The sequence below is a fragment of the Lissotriton vulgaris genome, chromosome 2_1 (assembly GCF_964263255.1).
Source record: "Lissotriton vulgaris chromosome 2_1, aLisVul1.2, whole genome shotgun sequence".
Lineage (NCBI taxonomy): Eukaryota > Metazoa > Chordata > Amphibia > Caudata > Salamandridae > Lissotriton > Lissotriton vulgaris.
This window is the reverse complement of record NC_141687.1, coordinates 1,846,124,241-1,846,148,413: the sequence shown is the minus strand read 5'-3', so window position 1 is coordinate 1,846,148,413 and position 24,173 is coordinate 1,846,124,241. Positions and strand designations below refer to the sequence as shown.

Genomic DNA, 24,173 nt, shown 5'->3' with positions numbered 1-24,173 from the left:
CGACAGAAGGTTGGAGAGCCTCCCCACCCTTGGATACCTTAGGAACAGGATACCTGCACCAGGGAAGCTGGGTGCATAGGTGTGAAGTGGCGTCGGAAACCGTTATCAAACCCAATGGAGGACTTCAGGAAGATGCTGCTGATGGAGAAAGTGAAAGTGTCCAGTGGAACCCAAAGGCGGATTCAAGATGTGAAGAACCTGCAAGCAGAGGAGACAGAGTCTATGCCACTCAGGAGAGACCAGGAGGCACGGAAGACAAATGGCCACCGATGTAGAGTGTTGCAGGGAAGCCGACTGTGACCTTGAAACTGCAGCTGTGCGGACCAGGCGAGGCAGTGGTTGGCCAGGAGCCGAATACAAGCTGTCCCACATTAGATGTCGAAAGTTGATGGGTCGGTGTCGGTCGGGAGCACTAACAAGCATTGGCAACTAAAACCAGTGTGGAAGTTGTAGAAGGTGCAATGAAGGAACCTGCAAGGTCCAGGAGACTCACCACATGCAGGGAAGTCAGGGCAGGGCCCGAGCAATCAAGGGAGCCCAAAGAATACAAAGATGACCCTCAAGAGGACGCACAGGCCGAAGGAACTGGAGTAGCGAGAGGACCTCGAGCAGCTCACCAAAGATGCAAGCCAACGATGCAAGTGATACGGTGAGGGCGTAGATCTTGGTCACAGGAGATGCTTGAGGTTGGAGCTACTTGGAGCCTGAAGAGCTTAGTGGAAGGAAGCCAACAAGCCTTTGCAACTGCAAGTTGTCGCGGTGCACCGCGGTTCGGTTCCTCCGGCTACGACAAGGGATACTGGCCTCAAACTTGGTGAGAGGACAGGGCAGGCCTCAAGGGACGTGAAGAACCACCACCTGTGTTGCTTAGCCTTTCGCAGTCCGTGGTAGCCCAGGATCAGCAGGCCGGTCAGCTTGGTTGTGGTGCCTGCAGATGCAGGGAAATGACTCCTTCACTCTAAGGGAGATTCCTTCAGGTGTATTGGATGCCCACAGGCCTTGGAAGGTTCCTGTATGGTGCACAGGCACGGATGTTGCAGCAAATGAGCAGGGTGTCGAAATCAGGAGCAGCAGGAGTTCCCGGTTGCAGCCTTGATGCCCAGAGTGAAGTCCAGAGTGACCAGACGGTTGAAGAAGTGGAACCTGAAATGCATCTTGTCCCAAGACGCATCTAGGGACCCACCCTCAGGTAAGCCCTTAAATGCCCTAGGGAAACAGTTGGGATGATACAGAGGTCCTTCCCTAAGGAGTGACTGGACAAGGGGTAGGATACTCTCCTGTCCTTTGTCCAGGTTCGCGCCAAAGCGGGAGCCAACAGCTCCCTGAACTGGTTTGATTTTGACTATGCATTGGGGCACCTAGTGTGACTTGCATGCAGACTATGTAGCGCCCCCACTCTGCCCCAATACACTAAACCCTGTCTGGGAGGTGGTCACACCTCCCTGTGACAGGATACCTATTGTTTTGTCTTCCACTGCCTGTGCTTGGCTTAGCAGCAGAAGGCTAGACACGTGTCTCTGGCTGGAAGCAGCCGTAACTTTCTGTCCAGGGTCTGGAAGACTGGCACCGGGATCACCGAGGGTCTCCCACAGGAGCTGTACAGTGCATGCTGTGGGGTATGGTTCCAACATGTTTGATACCAAACATGATAGGATTAGTTACAGCCACTTTTGAGATGGTTATCGCGTAATGACACGGTGCCCCTCTATAGGTCATATGGCTGCCTCACTTATAACCCAGGAGAATGGACTTAATGGGCTGTAAATGGTGTCCTGCTCATGCAGGGGCACTCTCACACTTACAATCCTGAAAGCAGGGTGCTTGGTTCTAAGGCCTGCCTTAGGGGTGACATAGGTTTTAAGTGTAGTGACCGTAGATAAAGGTAAACATATTTCTTTCATTAGTGGTGTTAGCACCAACTTACACAGGCTGCAATGGCAGGCCTGTAGTTACAAATTGAGTGATCTTCCATGGGTGGTATAATACATGGAGAAGTGTGGCTCACTGGTTAGAGGAGGCAGACCTGGAAGCAGAGGTCAGCCCGGGACCAGGGTTCAATTCCCGGCTAGGCAGGGTCTTGAGTCCTAAAATGTCCATGGACTCGACAATTCTTGCTTCGGTGCCTACTCGATTCACGGGTTCACACTCTGCGACTCTGGGCAATAGCTTGCTTAATCTCCACAACGGCCCCTCGCGGCGGGATGCCTGGCTTTCACCTTGCGGATACCCTGCCGGGGTTATCTCACAGGGGAATACCAGGACGGGTTCCCTAAGCAAGCGCTTAGAGACCGGTTGGTGATTTGCGCTATATAAATTCCTGTACATTTACATGCTTTATCCCATGGGGAACCCCTCGTGTACCTATGCCCTGGGTACCTTAGTACCATATACTAGGGTCTGATAAGGGTACACCAGTGTCCAATTTTGGATGTACCGAAGTACTTACCAAACCAATTTAGGGGGAGAAAGCACAGAGACTGGGGTCCTGATTAGCAGGATCCCAGTCAGACTAGTCAGAAACAGCATTACATCAAGCAAAAGGGGGGTAACCATAAAAGCAGATCTTACTTTCCAATAATATATATGCACAAACAAATTCACTGAAAAAAACAAAGGATACAGGGATGTTATACAAAACCAGTGAATATCTCATGATCCCCAATGCACTGCTTATGCCCTCACATATTACAGAACTCATGACATGGTCAGTGATATCACTGATGACACCATTCAGTGAGTGCAAGTATTTTCTAAGAGTTTATGATTGTTAAACATATATACTAAGCTACTACAAAAGTTAAATTAGTATACTAGGTGTACTACTAATAAGTGATACTACGTCTAACATATTATGTGAGTGGCTGTGTGACTGTGTGTATATCGGTGTGTGAGTGGTTATCTGAGTGGCTGTATGGGTGTGTGAGTGGCTGTATGGGTGTGTGAGTGGCTGTATGGGTGTGTGAGTGGCTGTATGGGTGTGTGAGTGGCTGTATGGGTGTGTGAGTGGCTGTATGGGTGTGTGAGTGGCTGTGTGAGTAGCTGTATTGGTGAGTGAGTGGGTGGGTGTATCATTGGCTGTATAGGTGTGTGAATGGCTGTCAGGGTGAGTGAGTGACTGTATGGGAGAGTTAGTGAGTGTTTGAATGGCTATATGAGTGAGCGACTGGGTGTGTATGTGGCTGTATGGATGATTGAGTTGCTGTTTGAGTGAATGTTTAAGTGAGTTGGTTTGTGAGTGACTGTATTAGAGAGTGAGTGTCTGTATGAATTGGTGTATGGGTGAGTTAGCGGACGAGGGAGTGCGTGCATGCTTGTGTGTGAATGAGTTTGTAAGTTGGTTGTGTGAATCCGTGTATGGGTTAGGGAGTGACTGTGCTGAGAAGCTGTGTGGGTGTGTGAGTGGCTCCATAGGTGAATATGTGGATGTGTGAGTAGCTGTATAGGGGAATGTGTGGCTGTGTATTTGTATGGGTGAGTGACTGGTTGTATGAGTAGCTGTTTGGGCGAGTGAGTGGTTGTGCGAGTGGCTGTATGGGTGAGTGAGTTAGTGTGTGAGCGGCTCTATGGATGAGTGAGTGGCTGTGTGAGTGGATCTGTGGATATCAGCAGTGACGTCATTTAATATATCATCAGTGATGTAAATGACCATGTCATGAGTAGGACTCTCCGTTTTATGGTATTGATTTCTTTAGCATTTCCGTCGGTATTATCTATATTTCTTTTTTGTCAACTTTATCTGTATTGATTCATATTTATTATGGGTTTTGGGGAAAAAATTGGTATATTTTCACATGTATTTAACGAATAAATATGCAGTCATGCTTTAATGCCTGTCAGGTTTCAGTGATATGAACACCCGCTGAAGATAAATAAATGCACTTATATGATAATATGAACATTTCAGTATCAGCCTTGTGCATATCTACTGCTAAGCCTAAGAAATGGAGTAATGCACCACCCGTTTGTGTAGCAAGAGGTATGTTCAAATAAGTCTTAGAGTATTTGGTAAGTTGTTTTGTACAGTCCATGATTGCAAAGAAATCCAAAAAAAGGAAATTGTCAGCCAACGCATTTCGTTCATAAAAATTAACTTCTTCAGGTCATAAGATCAAGTAGCTTCAAAGTATGAGAAAACGTGTGCTTGTATACTGCTGCAGCTTCGGTCTCCGTGATAGACTAGCAGACGGCGGCAGATCTGTGGAGTGAATGACTGTAGCCTTCTGCTAGGTTCACTCCACAGATCTGCCGCTTGCTGGGCCTCATCACGGAGGCCCTAAAGAAGTTCATTGTTATGAACGAAACGCGTTGGCTGAATTTCCTTTATTTGGATTTCTTTGCAATAAAGGACTGTACAAAACAACTTACCAAAAACTATAAGACTTATTTCAGCATACCTCTTCTATCTCTTCCTACACAAAAGGGTGGTGCATCACTCCAATTCTTTGGCTTAGCATCTCTCTGCCTGGCAGTTAGCACCAAACAACGGCAGGTGCTGGAGAAGTTTATGCACACCCAACCCGAATGATTGTTGAAATTCTTTACACAAAGGGTACACAGCTGGGAGGTGCGGTCACCGTGTCCGCCGTTGTCCGTATCTCTATCCCGCTTGCATATCTACTGCTGTTTAAGCCTCTTTACTAAATTTTCGTTTTATTTTTAGCCCCCTTGCCTATCAATCCACACAGTTACTGGTCTGGCAATCATGGCAAAGTGTATTTAGAATCCCTCAAAAAGCACCCAATTTCCATTTTCATCCACATTTAAAAATAAATACACAGAAGAAAATAAATGGTTTTCGGTCTGTATTAATTTGTAAAAAAATCTGTAAAAATGGAAAACAGGGAGCCTTTTGTCATGAGTAATGTAATATGCGAGGTCGTAAGCAGTACATTGCTGGGGCGTAAGTTATAGTTAGCTCAGGGAATTATACCTGCTGAATTTCACTGGTTTTGTACAAGTGAAATCTGAGCCTAACTATAACATCCCTGTAATCTTTGTTTTTTTCTGTGAATTTCTAAGTTTTTTTTAATTATATCCCTTAACTAGAACGTCCCTCTAACCTTTGTTGTTCACAGTAAAATGTATGGTTTTTAAATTTGTTAATCCTAGCTGAAACCTGTCACCTTTAAAGTAGGTGTGTGAGTGGCTGTGTGTGTCTGTGAGTGCCTGTGTGTGTTTGTGAGTGGGTCTGTGAGTGCCTGTGTGGGCCTGTAAGTGGGTATGTGAGTGAGTCTATGAGTGCATGTGTGAGTGTCTGTCTGGTTCTGAGAGTGGGTCTGTGAATGCCCACGTGGGTCTGTGAGAGCCTGTGAGTGGGAGTAAATGTGTGAGTGTGTGAGTGTCTGAGTGGGTGTGAGAGTTTGTGGCTCTGTGAGTGGGTCTGTAAATGCATCTGTGTGTCTGTGAGTTGGTGGGTGTGTGTGCCGGTGAGAGGGTCTTCATGGGTGTGGCTCTGTGAGTGGGTTTGTGAGTGCCTGTGTGGGTCTGTGAGTGGGTATATGGATGCCTGTGTATTTCTGTGAGTGGGTGTGTGAGTGGTGCTATGCATTTTGGTCATTTGCATACTTACGGTATTTAAAAGGGTGAATCATGGACTCTGCTCTCACCAGGAGACAAGAAAATAAAATCAGGGGTGGGCAGTAAACTCCGCTCCGCCAGTGGCTTTTGCTGAGTTTTGCCAACTTCGGGAGTTTGACAAAAAAATCAGATTCCGCCGAGTGGCGGAGTTAGCCCCGCTGCCCACCCCTACTTACCTTCATCCAACCGCTTGCCCAGTCTAGGTGCTGGTCTGTCTGGTGCTGCCATCCCTCCTGCTGCCGCAGTGTTGATTCGCTATGTTTCTTCTGTAATGTAACCCCGTTGCTGCAGGACTCGCGAGGACTGCACAGGCGCGTGCATGGAGAGTGCAGAACTTAACACGGTCTCCATTCTCCTTGCGCACGCATGAGCAGTCCTGCAGCGAAGGGGTTAAATTGCAGAAGAAACATCGTGGATCACTGCCATGGCAGCATGACTTGTAGCAGCACTGTGCCCAATTCAGAGCAGCACCCAAACCATCCGAGAGGCTTGGTGAAGGATAGGAGGTAAGCCAGTGGAGAGCTGGAGGCAGTCGGGGTGAGGGGAAGGGAGGAATCCTCCATGGCAAACGTGCTGTGTGCCACCAGCTAGGTCTGTGACTCTGCGTGTTGCCATAGGGCAGAGCGGAACACAGCGAGTTTTTAGGTAACTAAGCGGAATTCCGCGAAGTGCAACTCCGCCCAGCCCAAATAAATAGCTCATCACAGTCACACCAGATCAGATTGCGCTCCAAGAGAATAATGCTGCAGTCACCTCCATTAAGGTTTTCATCATTTTTCAACCTGGAATACGAGAAAAAACACATATGCTTTGCTTTCACCAAGCCCAAGAAGTTAGGATTGTTTGTGCTTTATGAAGTGGAGCTTCCACTGTGGCACCTGCTATGTTTATATTTTGAAGTGCTTCCCGTTGAGGTTTAATTTCTGTGAAATGTACACCAGGGCCTGAATGGAACCTCATTTTTCCAAGAAGAGTCCCCAGTGTTGCCGAAAACGTCTACCCAGCTGGAGTACTTTCATCTGGCTAACAAGTTAGTGTTACCTTGTTGGATAAATGTCTCAAGAATCTCCACCAAACGGGGGGCTTTCTCTGAACTAAAAGAAGCAAGTGCTTCTTTGTTTGGTGGAGATGCCCTCGTATTCCTCTGCATCAATAACACGTCACCAAAATCGTTTGGAAACGCGCTTGGGGGCTTTTTGTTAAGCTGTCCTTCAACGTGGGAAAAGGGGGGAAGACCTTTGAATACTACGTGTGGCGCCCCTCCCCAGACAGATTTCATACCGGGGACCCCATCCCCTAGGACCTGGCTGAAATTTAATGGGGCAGGGGGCAATGCAGCCCCCCTCCCTGGGGTGACTTCAGTCCTAAGGACCCCATACCCGGGGTCCGGCCACGTCTAATTGGGTGCCCTGCAGCTCACCCAGGGCACCTAATGTTCAATGATAGGGACCGCTGGGGAGACTCAAGGCCCTGTGGTGCCACCTGGCTCCACCTCTTGCCGGATCCGGCATTGCTCTTGCACGCAGGCAGCTGCTGGAAATGCACATAACCTCCCTTGTGCAAGGGAGCGATACTTTCATCTCTTTTCCTGCCCACATGTCTGTGAGCAGGCAAAGAGATGAAAACTCTGCTTCCAGCAAGCGTCAGCGGTCTGACAGCTCCCACCCGCTGGAAGCGGAGTGTTTGCTTTTGCTTGGCGGGAGCGGTCATACCTCCTGCCAAGCAAGAGTAAACAGGTATCTCCAGAGGGTGGGCATTTCTGGAGATAGCAGGAGTCGGCCCTGGGGGTGTCAGTTTTCAGGAATGGGGTCCTCCTTTTTAGGGCTTGTGGCGTTAACCGTGCGAAAGCGCGGTCTCGCCAGAGACCTATTGTGAGCGACGCAGCTTTCGAGGAGACAAGAGATGGCCACCCGCATCTTCCAAAAGCGGAGCGGGCCGCGCGCGCCCGAACGCGCTCGCTGTGGCCATCTCCTGTCTGCTGTGAAGCTCCAACACACACGCCTGCGCACACACAGACACACACACAAGCACGCACACATACAGGGACGACACCCCCCTCTACCCCCTGCCGTCGCACACATACACAAATGCGCGCACACACACACACACACACGAGCGCACCGACCCCCCTACAATTAAGGCCCACCTACCACCACTTCGGACTTCTGCAAGTCTCTTCAGTGTACCTCGTCTACTCTGCTGTCAATCGCCTCCCCTGGTGTGTACTACCTCTCCGTTGTCACCCTAATCCTACTGTCCGTCTTCATGTTTACCATCTGAAAACTGCCAGTCATTAAAAGAAAAGCCCAGAGACCGGCTTGAATCGCCCTCCTCGCCCACTCCCAGTTAATCGTCCCCACGTCACGTGTTGATCCCCCAGCACGCGCATGCTGCCTGCAGGCTCGTCGGCCGCCCGTCGCACGGCACCATGGGATATGTAGTCCGAGCTCGTGCGGAAACTGGGACTACACTCTGACTCGTGAACAACAACTCCCGGCAAGCCCTGAGGCGGGGAGCGGCACACCGCTAGGCTGTGTTGCTAAGGCCTGAGAGCTGCGGTGGTACCGGAGGGGCAGGAGGTAAGGGAGAAGGGGCACGAGGAAAGGTGAAGGCTGCCCGGGTCTGTGGGGATTGCAGGGAGGGGCACGGCTGTGCATGGCTGGCCCCGAGCGGGGTTGGCACGGGGTCCCACTTCCAGCCTAAACCGCTGCAGAAAGGCATGTCCCTGGGCGGGTGCGCCTGCAGAGCCGGGGAAGCAACACGTAGGACAGTTACACAGACAGTCATTGCAATGCCATGGTAACCCTTTAAAATGAATGCACTCTGTGCATGTCAGTTTATTTCTGGATTTAGTGCAGGGCGATAAACTAAATGCGCCTGCAGATTTGCAGTGTTTTGCTGCAGACACACTCACTTTGCCCAACTGTATCAACATTATTGAATTTAATGTATTTTTGCTTCATTCTTATAACGAGGCTGTACATGTATCCGAATTTTTTATTGCTTCAGTTGTACACGAGATAAACTATAGAATACTGTGTACACAAGCGGGTAACCTAAAGTGTGTGGTTCCATTCCATTCCGTGCGTTAATATGCAAAGTTGTGGTTTTAGACGCGATATCTGTGCAGCGTGTCTAGCTCAGCTGTTTCAATATTTACTGTTGCATGACAGTTTGTTATTGACTCTGGAAACTATGTAGTCGTTTAGCTGAAATACAGGCACTTTCAGGAGGCGTCAGCCCCGTGCGTGAGGTGCTTCATCACAGCTGTGTGAATAATAACAGCTGTGAGCCCGTGCCTAAGGTGCATCATCAGAGCTGTGTAAATAATAACTGCGTCAGCCCGTGCCTAAGGTGCATCATCAGAGCTGTGTGAATAATAACTGCGTCAGCCCCGTGCGTGAGGTGCATCATCAGAGCTGTGTGAATAATAACAGCTGTGAGCCAGTGCCGGAGGTGCATATTCAGAGCTGTGTGAATAATAACAGCTGTGAGCCCGTGCCTAAGGTGCGTCAGTGCTGTGTAAATAATAAGTGCGTCAGCCCCGTGCGAGAGGTGCACCATCAGAGCTGTGTGAATAATAACAGCTGTGAGCCGGTGCCTTAGGTGCATCATCAGAGCTGTGTGAATAATAACTGCGTCAGCCCCTGTGCGTGAGGTACATCATCAGAGCTGTGTGAATAACAACTGTGAGCCCGTGCGTGAGGTGCATCATCAGAGCTGTGTGAATAATAACAGCTGTGAGCCCGTGCCTAAGGTGCATCATCAGAGCTGTGTGAATAATAACTGCGTCAGCCCCGTGCGTGAGGTGCATCATCCACATTGCAATGCATTGTCCTACACAAGGCCAATAACTCAAACTTTAATGCTGCGAGACCTATTGCATTGTAAATGCTTGTTTATTCTAGCACCTGCCCCGCAGAGATGGGCATCCCCGGACCATATATGACCCATGAGGGGGCATCGCGGCCCCTCTCACTCTTTTTCAAAAATATAATTGGCCCCAGAAGGTGGTGGTCCCCGGGGGTCTATGTAGATCCCCTCTTAAATGTTTATTGTAGCCCCATATTGGCGGCAGGTCTCCAGAGCCCAGGGAGGTCCGCACAGTCCCTCTAGCTATTTTTTTATTTATAGTCCCGGAAAGGTGGTGGTGCCGAGGAGGGGGGGGGGGTCCATGAAGCCACCCCCCCGCCCTGATTTTATGAACATGGGCCCCGGGGACGTGTCAGTCCCACGGGCATACATAATCCCTTAGAGGGGGGCCCGTGCACACTATCCTTTTTTCAAATAAATCTCTGCATACCCCTGGAACCTGGCCCACATTGGGGAGATATTAAAAACAAGTGTGAGCCGTTATCTTTAGCTACGCAAACTATAACTCGCATCCCCGCAAAGCACTGCTGATGATGTCACATATTACATGACTCATGACATGGTCTGTGACATCACTGATGACATCACTGATTAAATCATCCAGTAACTGTTTCTAGAAAGTCTAAGAATGTTATAGATGTCATTGACCATGTCATGAGTGATGTAATTTGTGAGGTCATTAGTAGTGTAAAGCGAGTTATTGCTAGCTCGGCTAACTACAACAGCTTAATTGCTCTAGATTTGTACAACTGAAATGCCAGCCTAACTATAATATCCCTGTAACCTTTGTTTTTTTCCGTGAATTTTGAAGTTTTTAAAATGCTAATTTCTAACTATATCGTCCCTGAAACCTGTGGTTTTTTCAGTGAATTTCTAAAGTTTTTTAAAGACTAATTGCTAACTATAATGTCACTGAAACCTGTCGTTTTTTCAGTGAATTTTTAAGGTTTTTAAATACTAATTGCTAACTATAACGTCCCTGAACCCTGTGTTTTTTCAGTAAATATCCAAGGTTTTGACATTTGCTAATTTCTAACTAGAACGTCCCTGAAACCTGTGCTTTTTCGAGTTAATTTCCATGGTTTTTTAACTCGCAGTTTTGTTTGCAGAGTGGTGGAGAAAGGGGGCTGGGTTCCCAAAGCAGCGCTCAGGAATTCCACTGCGTAGGACATGAGGTACCAGGAGGGCTTATTGGCCCCCAAGGTCCATCAGGAGTAAAGTGGACTTCATCACCCAACTAGTAGTGCACCAGGAAGCGCATTTGCAGAGTGGTGGATTAAGGGGGCGTCGCCTCCGAAAACCTCTGAGCAATCCCACTTTACGGGACTTACTAGAGGTAACAGGAGGGGTAATTGGCCCACAAGGATGTCCTTGGGGGACAACTACCCCTCCTATTACCTTTATTAAGTCCCACACAGCAGGATGGCTGAGTTCTGATACCAGGCCACACCGCCTTCGTCCACCACTCTGCAAACACGCCTTCAGATACTGTTCTGACCGACTTTTTCGGCCCTCCTTTGAGGGGAGATGATTGGAGGTGACTTCAGTCTACTATCATTCTAGTGCAAGGATTAGAACCGTAGACAGGGCCTATTCACAAGGCGTATTAATATAGTTCCGTACCCTTTTCCTTAGATCAGGGCTTATAAACTTATGTTAGGGGATAGATTCATTAGTATTAGTGATAATCCGTCCTTTTGCAAGAGTGCTAGTATATCTTCTATGGAGTTATGCTTATTTCAGGCCTTGTAGGCCTCAAACGGGAGAGACTCCATCTTGCTTTCCGCCCCGGCAGCTCGAGATGCTTCTAGGCCAAATGTAATGTTTTAGTTTCGAAGGGTTGTTCGCTTGGAGAGAACCGGCTCAGGCTGGCCCTTATCGAAAGACTGTATTTTTCTCCATTCCGAAGACACAACATCAGGCTGGCCAGCTGGGAACGTGTCCTTGGTACGGGGAGGTACAAGAATTTGGTGGGCGGCAGGTTACTGGCCGTAACTTTCCATGAAAGGACAAGCTTCCATATTAGCGAAAGTGTTAGGCTGTGAGTCAGTCAGTCTGTAGGCGGCAGCTAGCCGTTAGCATCAATGCCATTAATTATTTCCAGGCAGACAGTCGCCATTTTGAAGTCCGAGAAAGATCATGAAGCTGATACTCTCTGACAAAGATTGAAGGAGAAGGAGAAGTAGCGCAGAGCGAGTGGAGAGAGAGACAGCAGCTAATAAAGAGGAGGGTTCCAGTGACTTGGAGGAAAGTAGAGACGACCGAGCATAGCGGTGCAGACGTGTACTCGTGACTGCTGAGGTGTGATTCCGAGACGAGCCAAGGCACAGACGAGAAGGGAACCTAGATGACTGTTGAACCCCGACTTCGTGCTCACAAGGTGACTTCTGCCCTATCATGTGCACATTCTAACCTTTCACTTTTCTTTGCAGGATATATGTTATAGTATAGTGTTGTGTTTATAATCATTGTAATAAAATACCCCAGTTCTTAGTGAACCAACCTGTGCCTTGTATTTTTGTTCAATCAGGGTAACCTGGTCTTCTAGTCAGACATCGTTTTCATGAACGGATGTAAATCCCTGTCAGGTAAGAGGTGACTGAATAATAAGGGAGAGAGGGACCATTTGATGCTGAGAGCAGAAGGTACATAATTCAATTTGGCAATTTGTATTAATTCGTGTTATTGTAGTATCATCCTAAATAGCCAATGAAAGATTCCTTCCAAAGGTATTCATAGGAGAGTGGTCGTCGTTGGTAAGCGGCGTTAATGAGAACACCAGGTGGGAGACTGGTGCTTAGATCCGCCGGATTGCGGATCGGGTTGTAAGTAAGCAAGCACTGGGAGGGAAACCAGTGTGTAGGTCCGCCGGATTGTGGACCAAATAGAGAGAGAGAGCACTGGGGCTGCAGCTCAGTGTATATGGCACGCCGGATTGCGTGTCGAGTGAGCACTGAAGGTGATCAGTGTGTAACGGTAAATAATCAGAACTGCCCCAGGGTAGATTAGTCTGGGCCTAAGTGGCCGTGAGACTAGTTGGTATGAATGGGATATTGTAGAAAACCTATGCATGTGTATTGCTATTTTCCCCATCCTTAGGTGCGAGATGTACATCCATATACCTATACCCATTGTAAATACGTTCTAAGGAGGGAGGTGATTACGTTCCGACTGGGTTGGAGGGGCTCTCAGGAGCTGATCCCATCTAGTTCGAGAATCCGGTCGTTACAGATACTCTCTTGGTTGGAGGATAAAGTCTCCTTTGCTGTTGGGGGTCTTTAGGGGCCAACTAGCCTACCTGTTGCCTCCACTATGCCCCACACAGCGAGATTGCTGAGAGGTGGTCGTAGGCAATGCCCTCTTTCCCTGGGAGCCAACTAGCCTTTCTGTTACCTCCAGTAAGCCCACACAGATGGATTGCTGAGTGGTGATCAGAGGCTCCTTTTTGCAGCACTATGCAAATGCGCCAGGAGAGGCATTTGCATAGTGCTGCAACTAAAACTCACCACTATACCGTGCACTATGTTCTGCCACATTATATAATTACAGGTGTCATAAGTATTGTTATTAATGCAATCATTTCACATGCTCTAACTTCCGTAAAAAAACAAGGCTATAGATAGTGCATGGAGAAGGGGGGAGTTATAGTTAATGTAATGTGGCAAGTGAGGCAGAAGACTGTGTATGGAGGTGCACAAGTTATCTGAACTTTAACGTTGCGCGCAAGCATAAATGTGAGTAATAAGTATGACAAATTAATTTACCCCTACAAAGAACAAGCATTTGTAATGCAATAGGTCTCACATTTGCGAGAGTTTAAGCTATATGGTATTGTAAATGACAGTGCCTTTTAAATCTTTTGATAATTAACACATAAATAAAAGGCATTGAAATTTACTATGCCAATAGCTCAAACTCTTGTAAATGCAAGACCTATTTCACTTCAAAGAAGCAGCCGCCATTGTCCCGGGCTGCTTTGAAAGTGAAAGAGTGCATGACGCTCTGAATGGTGCAGGAAAGCATGTTGTGCCTGCAGTAGGATAGGGTTACCAGGCGTCCCCGTTTTGCCAGGACGGTCCCTGTTTTTAACCAGCTGTCAAAGCAAATTTCAAGAAATTTAGCTCATGTCCCCGTTTTTAGAGAGGGTCGACTGAAAACGGTGGGAGGTGTTTTTTATGTTTTACAAAGCAGGAATAGTTAGAAGTTGTTTGAAGACAGCACTTTAATTATCAGGCAAGCTACTGGGCTTAAAAATTGCATTTTATGTATGTTCTTACTGCCTGTTCTGTAATTCTCTGCTGAGGAGTGCTCTCATCGCTTGAAGTATAATTGTAGTCCTTCTTCTATTTTTGTGAAATATCCCGGTTTTTGACTTTAAAATTCTGGTCACCCTACAGTAGGAGAAACTCACTAAAGAAAATAGTGCTTACAGACTACACATGACATGCGGTATAACAGCAGAAGTAACAAGCAGGTACTCTGCTACAGAGTACTGGCACTTCTATTTTTCCCATTTCAAGCACTGCGCACAGGTGGTATTGGCAGTGGTTGAGCAGCTCTGCTCTGGGGAGGTGGAGCACAGCTGTGAAGTGCCCTCCAAATCCCTGAGCATGTGGTCTTGGCAGTAACTGAACCTGCTCTCCTCTCAGCAAGTGGTGGTAAGAGGTGTGGTACTCTCCCATCTCCCGAGCAGGAATATTGACAGTGGTTGTAGCTACTACCCCCTCAGCAGGTGGAACACAGCTGGGGCGTGCTCTACCACCACCGGAGCAAGTGGTGTTGGCAGTGGGTGAAAGCTGCTCTCCCCTTTGCATGTGGTTGTTCAGCTGTTAGGTGCTCACCCATGTAGTACTGATAGTGGCTGAAGCATGTGGTATTCGCTGTGAGGTGCTCTCCTTCATCCTCTGCATGTAACACTAACAGTGACTGAAAGATGCTCTCAGCAGGTGTTATTCAGCAGTGATGTTCTCCCCTCATGAGGTATTGTTTCGCTGTGGGGTGCTCTCCCATCCCAAAATAATGTGGTATTAGCAGTGGTTGAGGCTGATCTCCCCCAGGCAGGTGGCATACGGCCGTGAGGGGCTCTTGTCCGAGTGAGTGATGCTGACAGAGGTGTTTTTCTGAGCATGTAATAGTGACAGTTGTTGATCGCTGCTCTACCCCCTCAGGTGCTATATGCAGCAATAAGGTGCTTTTGCATTCTCACTCCCGATCCCCAACCCACCCCTATATTACATTGCTATTTAGCGGGTGGTTTTTGGCTGTGAGGCGCTCCTGTCGTGAGCAATGTAGAAAGTGAGGTACCCTCCGCCCCCTGAGTATGTATGGTAACAGTGAGATGTAATATTGAGTGGCTGGACACTGCAGCGTCCTAGGCCCGTTATTGGGCCGTGAGGTGACTTGTCCTGATGTTGACAGTGACTTGTTTTCCGGTCCCCCAGAGCATGCAATGTTGACAGCTGTTGATCGCTTCTCGACCTCAGCAGGTGGCATTCGGGTGCTCGCTGCTGAGACACTATTTTCACTATTTCGGTCGCTGGGGTGGGTTTCGGGTTTGAGTGCTCGAGGGGTCTGCACCAGCTGTGGTCCCTGGGAGAGAGGGACACACGCACCGCCCTCCTGCAGGTGAGGCTGGCAGCGGTGCCCGGGGTCAGCCGTGGGTCCCCGGGCAGCGCGAGCGCGCTCATTGGTGGCGGCGGAGGGGGCGGGGGGGGATCCTGGGGAGCCGGCGCGTGCATCTGCAGCAACAGCGGGGGGTCAGGGGATATGCCGCATGCATGCTTTGCAGCAGTCAACCCTCGGCGGGTGCACCGCAGTCACCACTCCGCCATCTTCCCTCTCCGGCTACCGGTATCAGCAGCGGGCGCCCGCTCTTCCTGCTAATGGTGCTCCTGCGCGGCAGGGACACTCCAGCTAATCCCGGGCAGCGCTGCCATGATACGGAGGCTGCGGAGGACGCCGTGGCGGGGGGAGTGTGGGGGACACGGCACCGCGAGCCCGCCTCCCGGTGAGCAGCCCCTGCCTGTCCGAAGGGGGTGCAATGGCAGTGGCGGGGGCCCCGGCTGCAGCCTGACACAGAACGTACCCGGTGCGAAAACATGGGAGCTGTACACAAAACCTCTCCCAATAATTGTAATGGAAATACATTTTAAAATAATGGTTGAGTGCAGCCTTCAGCAAACTTCTGCTGCGGAAGCACACATACAAATACGGATCTACGATTTGCACACACAACAAGTGGCGCGCACGTCACGCCTGTGTGGGCACAATCATAGCTCCTCCCACGGCCTATTGGTGTCGATTACGCGCTTGGTGCGCGTAATTGACACCAATAGGCCATGGGAGGAGCTATGCGCGTGCTTCGGGCCAATTGCGTGCAGTCTTTTACAATAAGACGCACGCAAAGGCCAATGGCGGAGCTGAAAATGAAACGCACACTCACGAGCGTGTGCGATTCCTAGGTGACTGCTGAAACCCCCTTTTTCGATTACTAAATGCCTCGCGCTGCGCGAAGCACTGCTGGCAAGTGCAACGCTAGGCGCGAGACCCAAAAAGGGTCCTTTGCCACTTCCAAAGAAACTAGTCTCACTGAAAAACTTTCACAAACTAGGAAGTTCTACTAACCCCTCAGAAATCAGTAAAGTAACATGCTAAATCTTCAGAAAGTAGTGGTGCCTTCCCTAGCTCACATAAGGGCCACATTCTAAGCTCTCAGAAAACAGCAATTCCTTTCATCAGCTGAGCCCAAACTGCCACAGCATCGAAATCCAGCGCCTTTTGCCAAGCTCTGCAGAACCAGGAGAACTTGCGAAGCTCTCTGCACAAAGGGGCACCTGCCAAGGTCTCAGAAAAGCCGGGCACCTGTCGAATTCCCAAAAACATGAAACAACCGTCAATCCCTCTGAAACTGGGATCTCCTGAAGAACAAGATCAGAAGCACACAATGACTCCGAATCGAGAGTACCTGTTAAACTTTCACATTCCAAGGCTTGGTATGTGCCCAAAAAGTATGCACCTGGCCAAGTCTGAGAAACTAGGGAGTTTGTATGACCCTCCAACGAGGAGCAACTCTAAAACCTGAAACCCCAGACACAGGTCCAACATGCAACAGAAAGCAAATACATTTACAATTTAGGACTTTGAATGGGTGAAAACGGTTCAAATGCTAAACCAGAATCCACGACGTTCTATCGTTTAACATAAACCGTTCCACAGTTCGCGTGTACCCGTGTGCATTACCAACATGCATTTCCCACGGAGAACGGAGGGTTCGTGTGGAGGTGAAAGCGGTCCGTAAATTGAGACTTTCAATAAGAACGACTCTGAACTGCTTCCTGTAGCGTGGTGTGACCAGGTCTACAAATAAGGGGGCAACGGCCTTCTGTTACGGAATGCCCCCATTAACTCCCGGATGGTGGCAAGAGGTGTCCGCCATGATTTCCATTCCTAGTCAGAGCCACCGCTCTCGTTAATAATAATAAGAAAAAAAAAGCACAACGCGACCTTCTCCATTACTCAAACTGCGATGACAGGTAAACGAAATATCAATCATGTAAGCTGTCAACCTTTCGGGACAGCAATAACTGTTAACAAGTAGTCTGGAAAAATTGTCCCGAAAATGGCTTGTCCCCTGCACTCAGCTGTGTCAGGTTTCTACGGAAAATGAAGGTGCCACCGGCTATTTGGAACACCGCTCAGGCATTCTTTCTTAATGGAAAATGTGCCACTTATTGATCCGAAGCGTGTACCCCCGCCCACTCACTCTTGGCTTCCAAAGCGCTGCGAGCAACCTTCCAATCAGCGGCTGTCAACAAAATTATCGCCTCCGTAGGCTGGAACCAGAGAGCACCCCCACCCGCGGCCCAAACTTTAATTAAAAGGCCATGCCACATAGGTAAATTTCAATGAACGCCCTTTATAGCGCCCTTTAGCATCTTACAGTACGCCCCGGAGAACAACATGGTGTCGTGACCTCAATGCCTTACAGTATCCATAGCGCCACAAAGAATCCACAACAGCGTTAAGCTGACAGTCTAATACAGCGCCTTACAGAATCCCTACCTCTTGATACTGGCGCTATAATACCGTTAATTACCCGCAGCGTTTTAAAGACTCTCTATCACCTACCCTATAACTCTCACAATAACCCCTGCCAATAACCGAGAATCCTCAATGCCCCACACCCAATAACTTACATTATCCACAGTGTTACACAGAACCCCCTGCCATTTTGCACAATTTCCAATGCTTACAATACCTACAAAACTGAATAGCAGCGAGATAGACGCCTCATATTGGAAGTCTCTGGCTTTGAGGACACACTCTATCCCTGATGCTCGCTCCATTACAAGTAACCAAGGGGGGGGAGGACCCTCACTGAGTATAACACTCTGTCCGAATGCTGGTTGCTGCCGAATAACCGAATTGTTATGCTCCTCATACTTCTGATGGGAAGTGGGGTGGTGGATTGCATATACTGTGCACTTTATGAGCTGTATCTCATGCGTTTCTACTGTGGACCCAAATATTGTTTTACCAATGCACTGTACCTTTTCTTTCTCTTTTTCAATAAAAAATGTTTACAAATAAATAAAATACCCACAAAACTTATCAGGACTCTACTTCGTTAAAATATTCCACTAAAGACTTCTAAGAGTCACAGCAGCCGAAGGACACACTACCACCTACCCTAGTACATTAACGTCTTATGGTACTCCCTAGCAAATAACAGGGTGCTCTGATATCATACCCCCACCATCAATGCCTTACAGTACCCACTGCTATCAATCAATCAATCAGGGGTTTGTAGAGCGCACTACTCACCAATGAGGGTCTTAAGGTGCTGGGGAAGGGGGATTTCCGGCAGCTCCGGCTCATCCGAAGCCAGGTCTTGAGGTTCTTCCTGAATGCTTGCAGTGTGGGGGTTCATCTGATGCTGAGGGGGGGGTTTGCTCCAGGTCTTGGCCGCAACGTAACGGAAGGATCTTCCACCCGTTCTGCGGATGAGTGGGATTTCGGCCAGGGCAAGGTCAGCTGAGCGGAGGTTCCTCTTGGGGGCATTCAAGGAGATTCTTTCAATGAGGTATTGCGACCCGGTGTTGTGGAGGGCTTTGTAGGCATGTGTTAGTAGCTTAAAAGTCACTCTTTTTTTGATGGGGAGCCAGTGGAGGTCTCATAGGTGCTGTGTGACGTGGTCTTGTCTTGGGATGTTGAGGACGAGTCTGGCTGAGGTGTTCTGGACGGTCTGGAGTTTGTGGAGTAGAGATTTGTTGATTACGGCCTGCAGGTCGCTCCTGTTGTTCAGTCTGCTGGTTATGAGTGCGTGGGTGACTGTCTTTCTGGATACTGGAGGAACCATTTGAAGGTCTTGCAAAGTACGAGGAGGGTGTTGAAGCATGTGGAAGATACAGCATTGATCTGTCGGTTAATGGTGAGGGAGGAGTTGAGCATGATTCTGAGGTTGCAGTTATGCTCCGTGGGAGTGTTGCCAAGGGCGGGTGGCCACCAGGTGCTGTCCCAGGCGGAGGGGGTGGACCGAGGACGAGGACTTCCGTTTTCTCCAAGTTGAGCTTCAGGCAGCTGCTGCTCGTCCAGGATGCAATGTCCTTCATTCCATCCTGGAAACTGTGTCTGGTGATGTCGGGTTCCTTGGTGAGGGGAAGGATAAGCTGGGTGTCGTTGGCGTGGGAAACTATGCCGAGTCCATGTTTTGTGACGATGGTTGCGAGTGGTGCCATGTAGATGTTGAAGAGCGTGGGGCTGAGGAAGGATCCTTGGGGTACTCCGGATCTGATCTATGTGGGTTCAGAGAGGAAGGGCAGGAGTCTGATTCTTTGAGTTCAGCCGGCGAGGAAGCCAGCGGATCCAGTCTAGGGCAGTTTCCTGTATGCCAGTGTTGTGAAGTTTGATTTCTAGTGTGCGGTGGGAGACAGTGGGGAAGGCTGCTGAGAGGTCTAGGAGGATGAGTGCTGCTGTGTGGCCTTGGTTGAGGATAGTGCGGATGTCGTCCATGGCGGCTAGGAGTGCAGTCTCTGTGCTGTGATTGCTGTGGAATCCGGATTGAGAAGTGTCGACGATCGAGTTGAATTCTATGAAGTTTGTGAACTGGATGTTGACGATCTGCTCTGTGACTATGGTGGCAAAGGGGAGGAGTGAGATGAGTCTGTAGTTCTTGAGGTCCGTCTGGTCTGCGGAAACCTTCTTGAGGAGGGGTTTGACTCCTGTGCGTTTACAGTCGTCGGGAAATGTGCCTGTTTCGAGGGTGCAGTTGGTTGTGCGTTGTAGTGCAGGTGCTATGGCGGAGGCAGCCCTGTGGAAGATGTGCGGCGGGCATGGGTTGGTAGGAGCCTCAGAGTGTAAGCTCTTTATGGTCTTTGTGGTGTCTTCTGTAGTGACAGATGTCCAGGTGGTGATGGTCTGGTGGGTGGCGTTGCTGGTGGCCAGTTTTGTGTCAGTGCCTTGGTTCTGTCCGTCGAAGTTGTCGTATAGAGTCCTGATCTTGTGATGGAAGAAGGAGCAGAGTTTGTTGCAGAGGTCCTGGGAGAGAGGGAAGTCAGAGGTTTCGCTGAGGGGCTTTGTGAATTTTTGTATGATGTTGAAGAGTTCCTTTGAGTTGCAGGAGTTGGAGGGGATTCTTTCCTGGATGAAGTTCCTCATCGTGGATCTGATGAGTTGGTGGTGTTCTGTCATGGAGGTACAATGCCAATCGCAGGGCAGGAGAGCAAGCACAACGAACGAGGGGGCAGGACAGCAAGCACAACCAACTAGGGGGCAAGAGAGCAAGCACAAGCAACGAGGGGGCAGGACAGCAAGCACAAGCAACGAGGGGGGGGCAGGAGAGCAAGCACAAGCAACGAGGTGGGGGCAGGAGAGCAAGCACAAGCAACGAGGGGGGGCAGAAGAGCAAGCACAACCAACGAGGGGGGGGCAGGAGAGCAAGCACAACAAGCGAGGGGGCTGCAGGAGAGCAAGCACAACAAGCGAGGGGGGGGCAGGAGAGCAAGCACAACAAGCGAGGGGGGGCAGGAGAGTAAGCACAACCAGCGAGGGGGGGCAGGAGAGCAAGCACAACCAGCGAGGAGGGGCAGGAGAGCAAGCACAACCAGGGGGGGGGAGGCAGGAGAGCAAGCGCAACCAACGAGGTCAAGAGGTGTTTTAAATGCGGGTCTTTCTTGCCCCTTTCTGGGGATACTGCAAGTAAACTAGCATGGCCCCAGGGCTCGCTGTGGCAACGGGTGAAGAGGGCAATGCGCCATGATGCTCCTGATAGAGTGAGTGAGTAAAGCTTATTATGCCACCAGGAAATGATACCGTTCTGCCTATTGCAAGACACTAGCCGTTATAAAAACAAGCGCCGGGAAGCTTCCTTAAAAGTAGCTATGTACCGTAAAGGGCTATTTTCACACACACTGTGCACAATGAGAACGGATTTGCGGGCTTACGGTGTGTGCTTGTGCTCCCAGACTACAGATGAAAGCATGAATATCCTGCCAGCTGAGAGGTGAGCGTGAACTGCCGGGCTGACAGCGGCCGCGCTGTCAGAGCCGTGGCCGTCATTGGTGCAGCAGGTGCAGTGGCTTCGGGGCACAGAGGCCATCAGAGGCCCACTGAACCTGAAATATCGTTGTATTTTATGGTTCAAGCAGCAGCCATTTCCTTGCTTGCACTAGTGCCTCTGCCAGTATGGTGAATGCATGGAGTGGCAGGCTCATGGCAGAGTCCACACAGTGGCAAGCACAAGGCCGGGGCCCCTTGACAGGGCAAGAGTGGGCACGAATACTGGGAGATTCTTGGTGGGCCGATGGGTGAGTAGAGTGCACTCACAGGCCGATGGGTGAGTGGAACACACTGGCAGCCTGAGGGCGGCTCTCTGGCAGGCAGAGGGTGGGGGGCAAGTTGTCAAGCCTAGGGTTGGGGTGTGCACTCCTAGGCCTATGGGTGAGTGCACCGGCTGCCTGAGGGTGGCACGCGGGGAGGTGTGGGTAAGTGCTGACAGTCTGAAGAGGCTTTAGCAGACAAGAGGGCGGGTGCAGTGGCAGGCTTGGGGTAGGTGAGTGCGAAGTATGAACAGACAGACAGAGGGCGGATGACTGCAATGAGAGGTGGAGTGTGAGGGTGTGCGCTGACAAGCCAAGGTGGGTGGGTGCACTGGAAGGCTGAGGGTCGGGTACTAGCAGGCTCTGGGTGGGGGAGGAGGGGTCCATTCGCAGACAGGGCGGATGAGTGCACTTGAAGCTTGTGGTGGTAACTGGCCGGCTAAAAGTGGGTGGCTTCACTGGCACACTAACGGCGGTGCACTGGCAGGTTGAGGGTGAGTGAATGCGCTTTCAAGTGGCGGGTGGGGGTGTGCAGTGTGTTTGAGGGCCGGGACAGGCTGTGGGTGTACCAGCAGTGGCAGCTTTACGTTGTGTATACATTGGTGCAGTGGGTGTGCACACCGTGGGTAGAGGCGGGCTGGCAGTGGCATGCGGAGGGTGAGTGCACACATTGGCATAGCGGGCTGTCAGTGGCAGGAAGAGGCGGGATCCTCCCTCTAGTGCTCGGGCTCTCTGTGTGTCTCTGTGCGGGGAGGGGGGCGGGACAGCCGAATTCTTGCGGTTACATTTCCTGGAAGTGTAACCGGCCGTGACATTCAGGCCCTGGTCTTCCCCCGCCTCCCACGGGCGGTCTGTGGCTTTATAGACAACAAAACACGACGTGGTGAGAAAAACGCGCCGCTGAAGAAAATAAAACAGGTCGCTGGAGGCAGGATGAGTCAAAATGGAGCCCACGGGCCGCCTGGGAACCGCAGCGCCTGTCTTCTGGTCATGGTTACCGAGGCACTTTGGGGGGTGCCGAAGGGGGCAGACAGAGGCAGAGGGGAGTGTGGTAGGCCTAGTGCTGCACATTGTGAGTGCATGTTTAACAGAGCACACAGCAGTCGTCGATTAGTCACACAGTGAGGGGCGAGGGGGTTGGGACGCGGACCACGACTTCTGAGTGAATGGCACAGCGCTTCGGACTGCACGCCCACTCATTCTATGAGTAGCGCTACAAAACCCTTCCATAAACCCTTTACATGCATAATACTTTGCCCCCTCAGGGAAGGTTAAAGTGGACAATTTCCTCGCAACTCCCCAACACCGCGCAGTTTATCCCTTGCCCACAAATGCACAATTTCAGCGGAGAAGATCGAGGGAATGAATTGGGGGAGAGGAGGCGATGTGTCTGCTCACGCTGCCTGCACGCGCCAGTCGGCCCTCTGATTGGTTAATAAGGAACACCAATCAGAGAGCTGACTTGGGCGTGCAAGCAGCGTGACGAGGGGCTGTTCTCTCCCGATGACGTCAGGGAGAGGAAGAACACAAAAAAACACACCCCTCCGTCCGAAAAAGACGGGGCTTAAATGGAGTGACGCCCCTCTCGTCCAATGGCTGGCCAGCATTTACGAGGCCAGCAAATGGAGAAGAGGGGCGGGTTCAAGCCCCACTGTATGAAAACATTAAATCTCGAGTTCCGCCGTGTGACGCTAGGCCCAAGACCTAAAAAGGCACAAGAAAAATAGACAAAAAGGCACAAAAAAGGGCACAGACAGACAAAAGGCAGACCGACAAGGCAGAAAACTATAGAAATGCTGGCCAAGCGAACTAGCAGAAGAGAAAGGCTCTCCCACTGGACCACCAAATTTGAGGCTCAGACAGGAGCCTGCGGGTGGAGGAGGGCCTCAAACACCTACCTGGAACCAGAGAGGTGCTGGGGGCAGCAGAGCAACGACAGCTGCATGAGGGGAGAGCAGTTTCCCTGACCAGGAGGTCAGAGGTCTTGCTTCATATTGAACAACCTATCTCCTAACACTACACCTCCAATACCACCTTACAATACTCTTGGGCCCTAATTCAAAGTCAGATGGAACAAAATTACAGCACAGAATTTTGCTTCACCCGAAACAGAGTAGGTACGTTTTTCCACACCTGGTTTTTCTGTGTGTGTGAGAATCATGCAAGATTACCATCCGGAAAAATTTCCTGAGGCTTTGACTGCAGTGGTAGCAAGCCTCATACCCAATTTCTTATTTCCTACGGGGGAAAGAATACAATACTTAACCCGTCAGAAAGAACACATTTCCCGCCCTTCCTCTACTCCCCCCTCACCTATAGGTCCCCGCACATATTTTCTCAGAGCAGGTGGTAAATCTATGTGTTAGAGTCCCACGGAATTAGAAATTCTGTGGGGGTTTCCAACACCAAAAAATTGGTCCCACAGTTCTACTCCTATCTGCAGGGTAATGGTGGGGATTTTCTGCATGTTAACAGTAAACACGCTGTACTGTGCAATGTGAAATCAGGTGCACAGTGTTTTAAAGAATCCCACCACCTTACACTATTGCCCTGTTCTCCTTTCAACTTACATCACTCATAGCGTCATTAAGACTCCTTACCACTTACCCTACGACTTTTAACACCTTACAGTACTGCCCTGCGAATATCATGGCAGCATATTAGTACGTAGCAACGCAAATAGTCCCCCACCACCTTACACTATTAGTCTGCTGCATTACAATACTCACAACCCCTGCTTACACGGGTGCTCCAATGCCTTACAAAGTGTTGGAGTGACCTATAGGGCAACCTGCAGTGTCCAGGTCAGTGCGGGGGCCATTTTTTGGGCTGTTTGTGGGCTTGTTTTATGGCCTGGTGGGCTATTTTTTAATGTTGGTTTAGCTATATTTCCACAAACATAGCTTG

The 24,173-nt window shown here is 49.9% G+C and overlaps 1 protein-coding gene across 2 annotated transcripts in view; it reads right to left on the bottom strand.

The window, feature by feature from the left end:
• Positions 1-24,173, bottom strand: part of MAP2K5 (mitogen-activated protein kinase kinase 5) — a 1,222,966-nt gene that overhangs the window by 993,362 nt on the left and 205,431 nt on the right. The gene's annotated exons all lie outside the window — the stretch shown is intronic.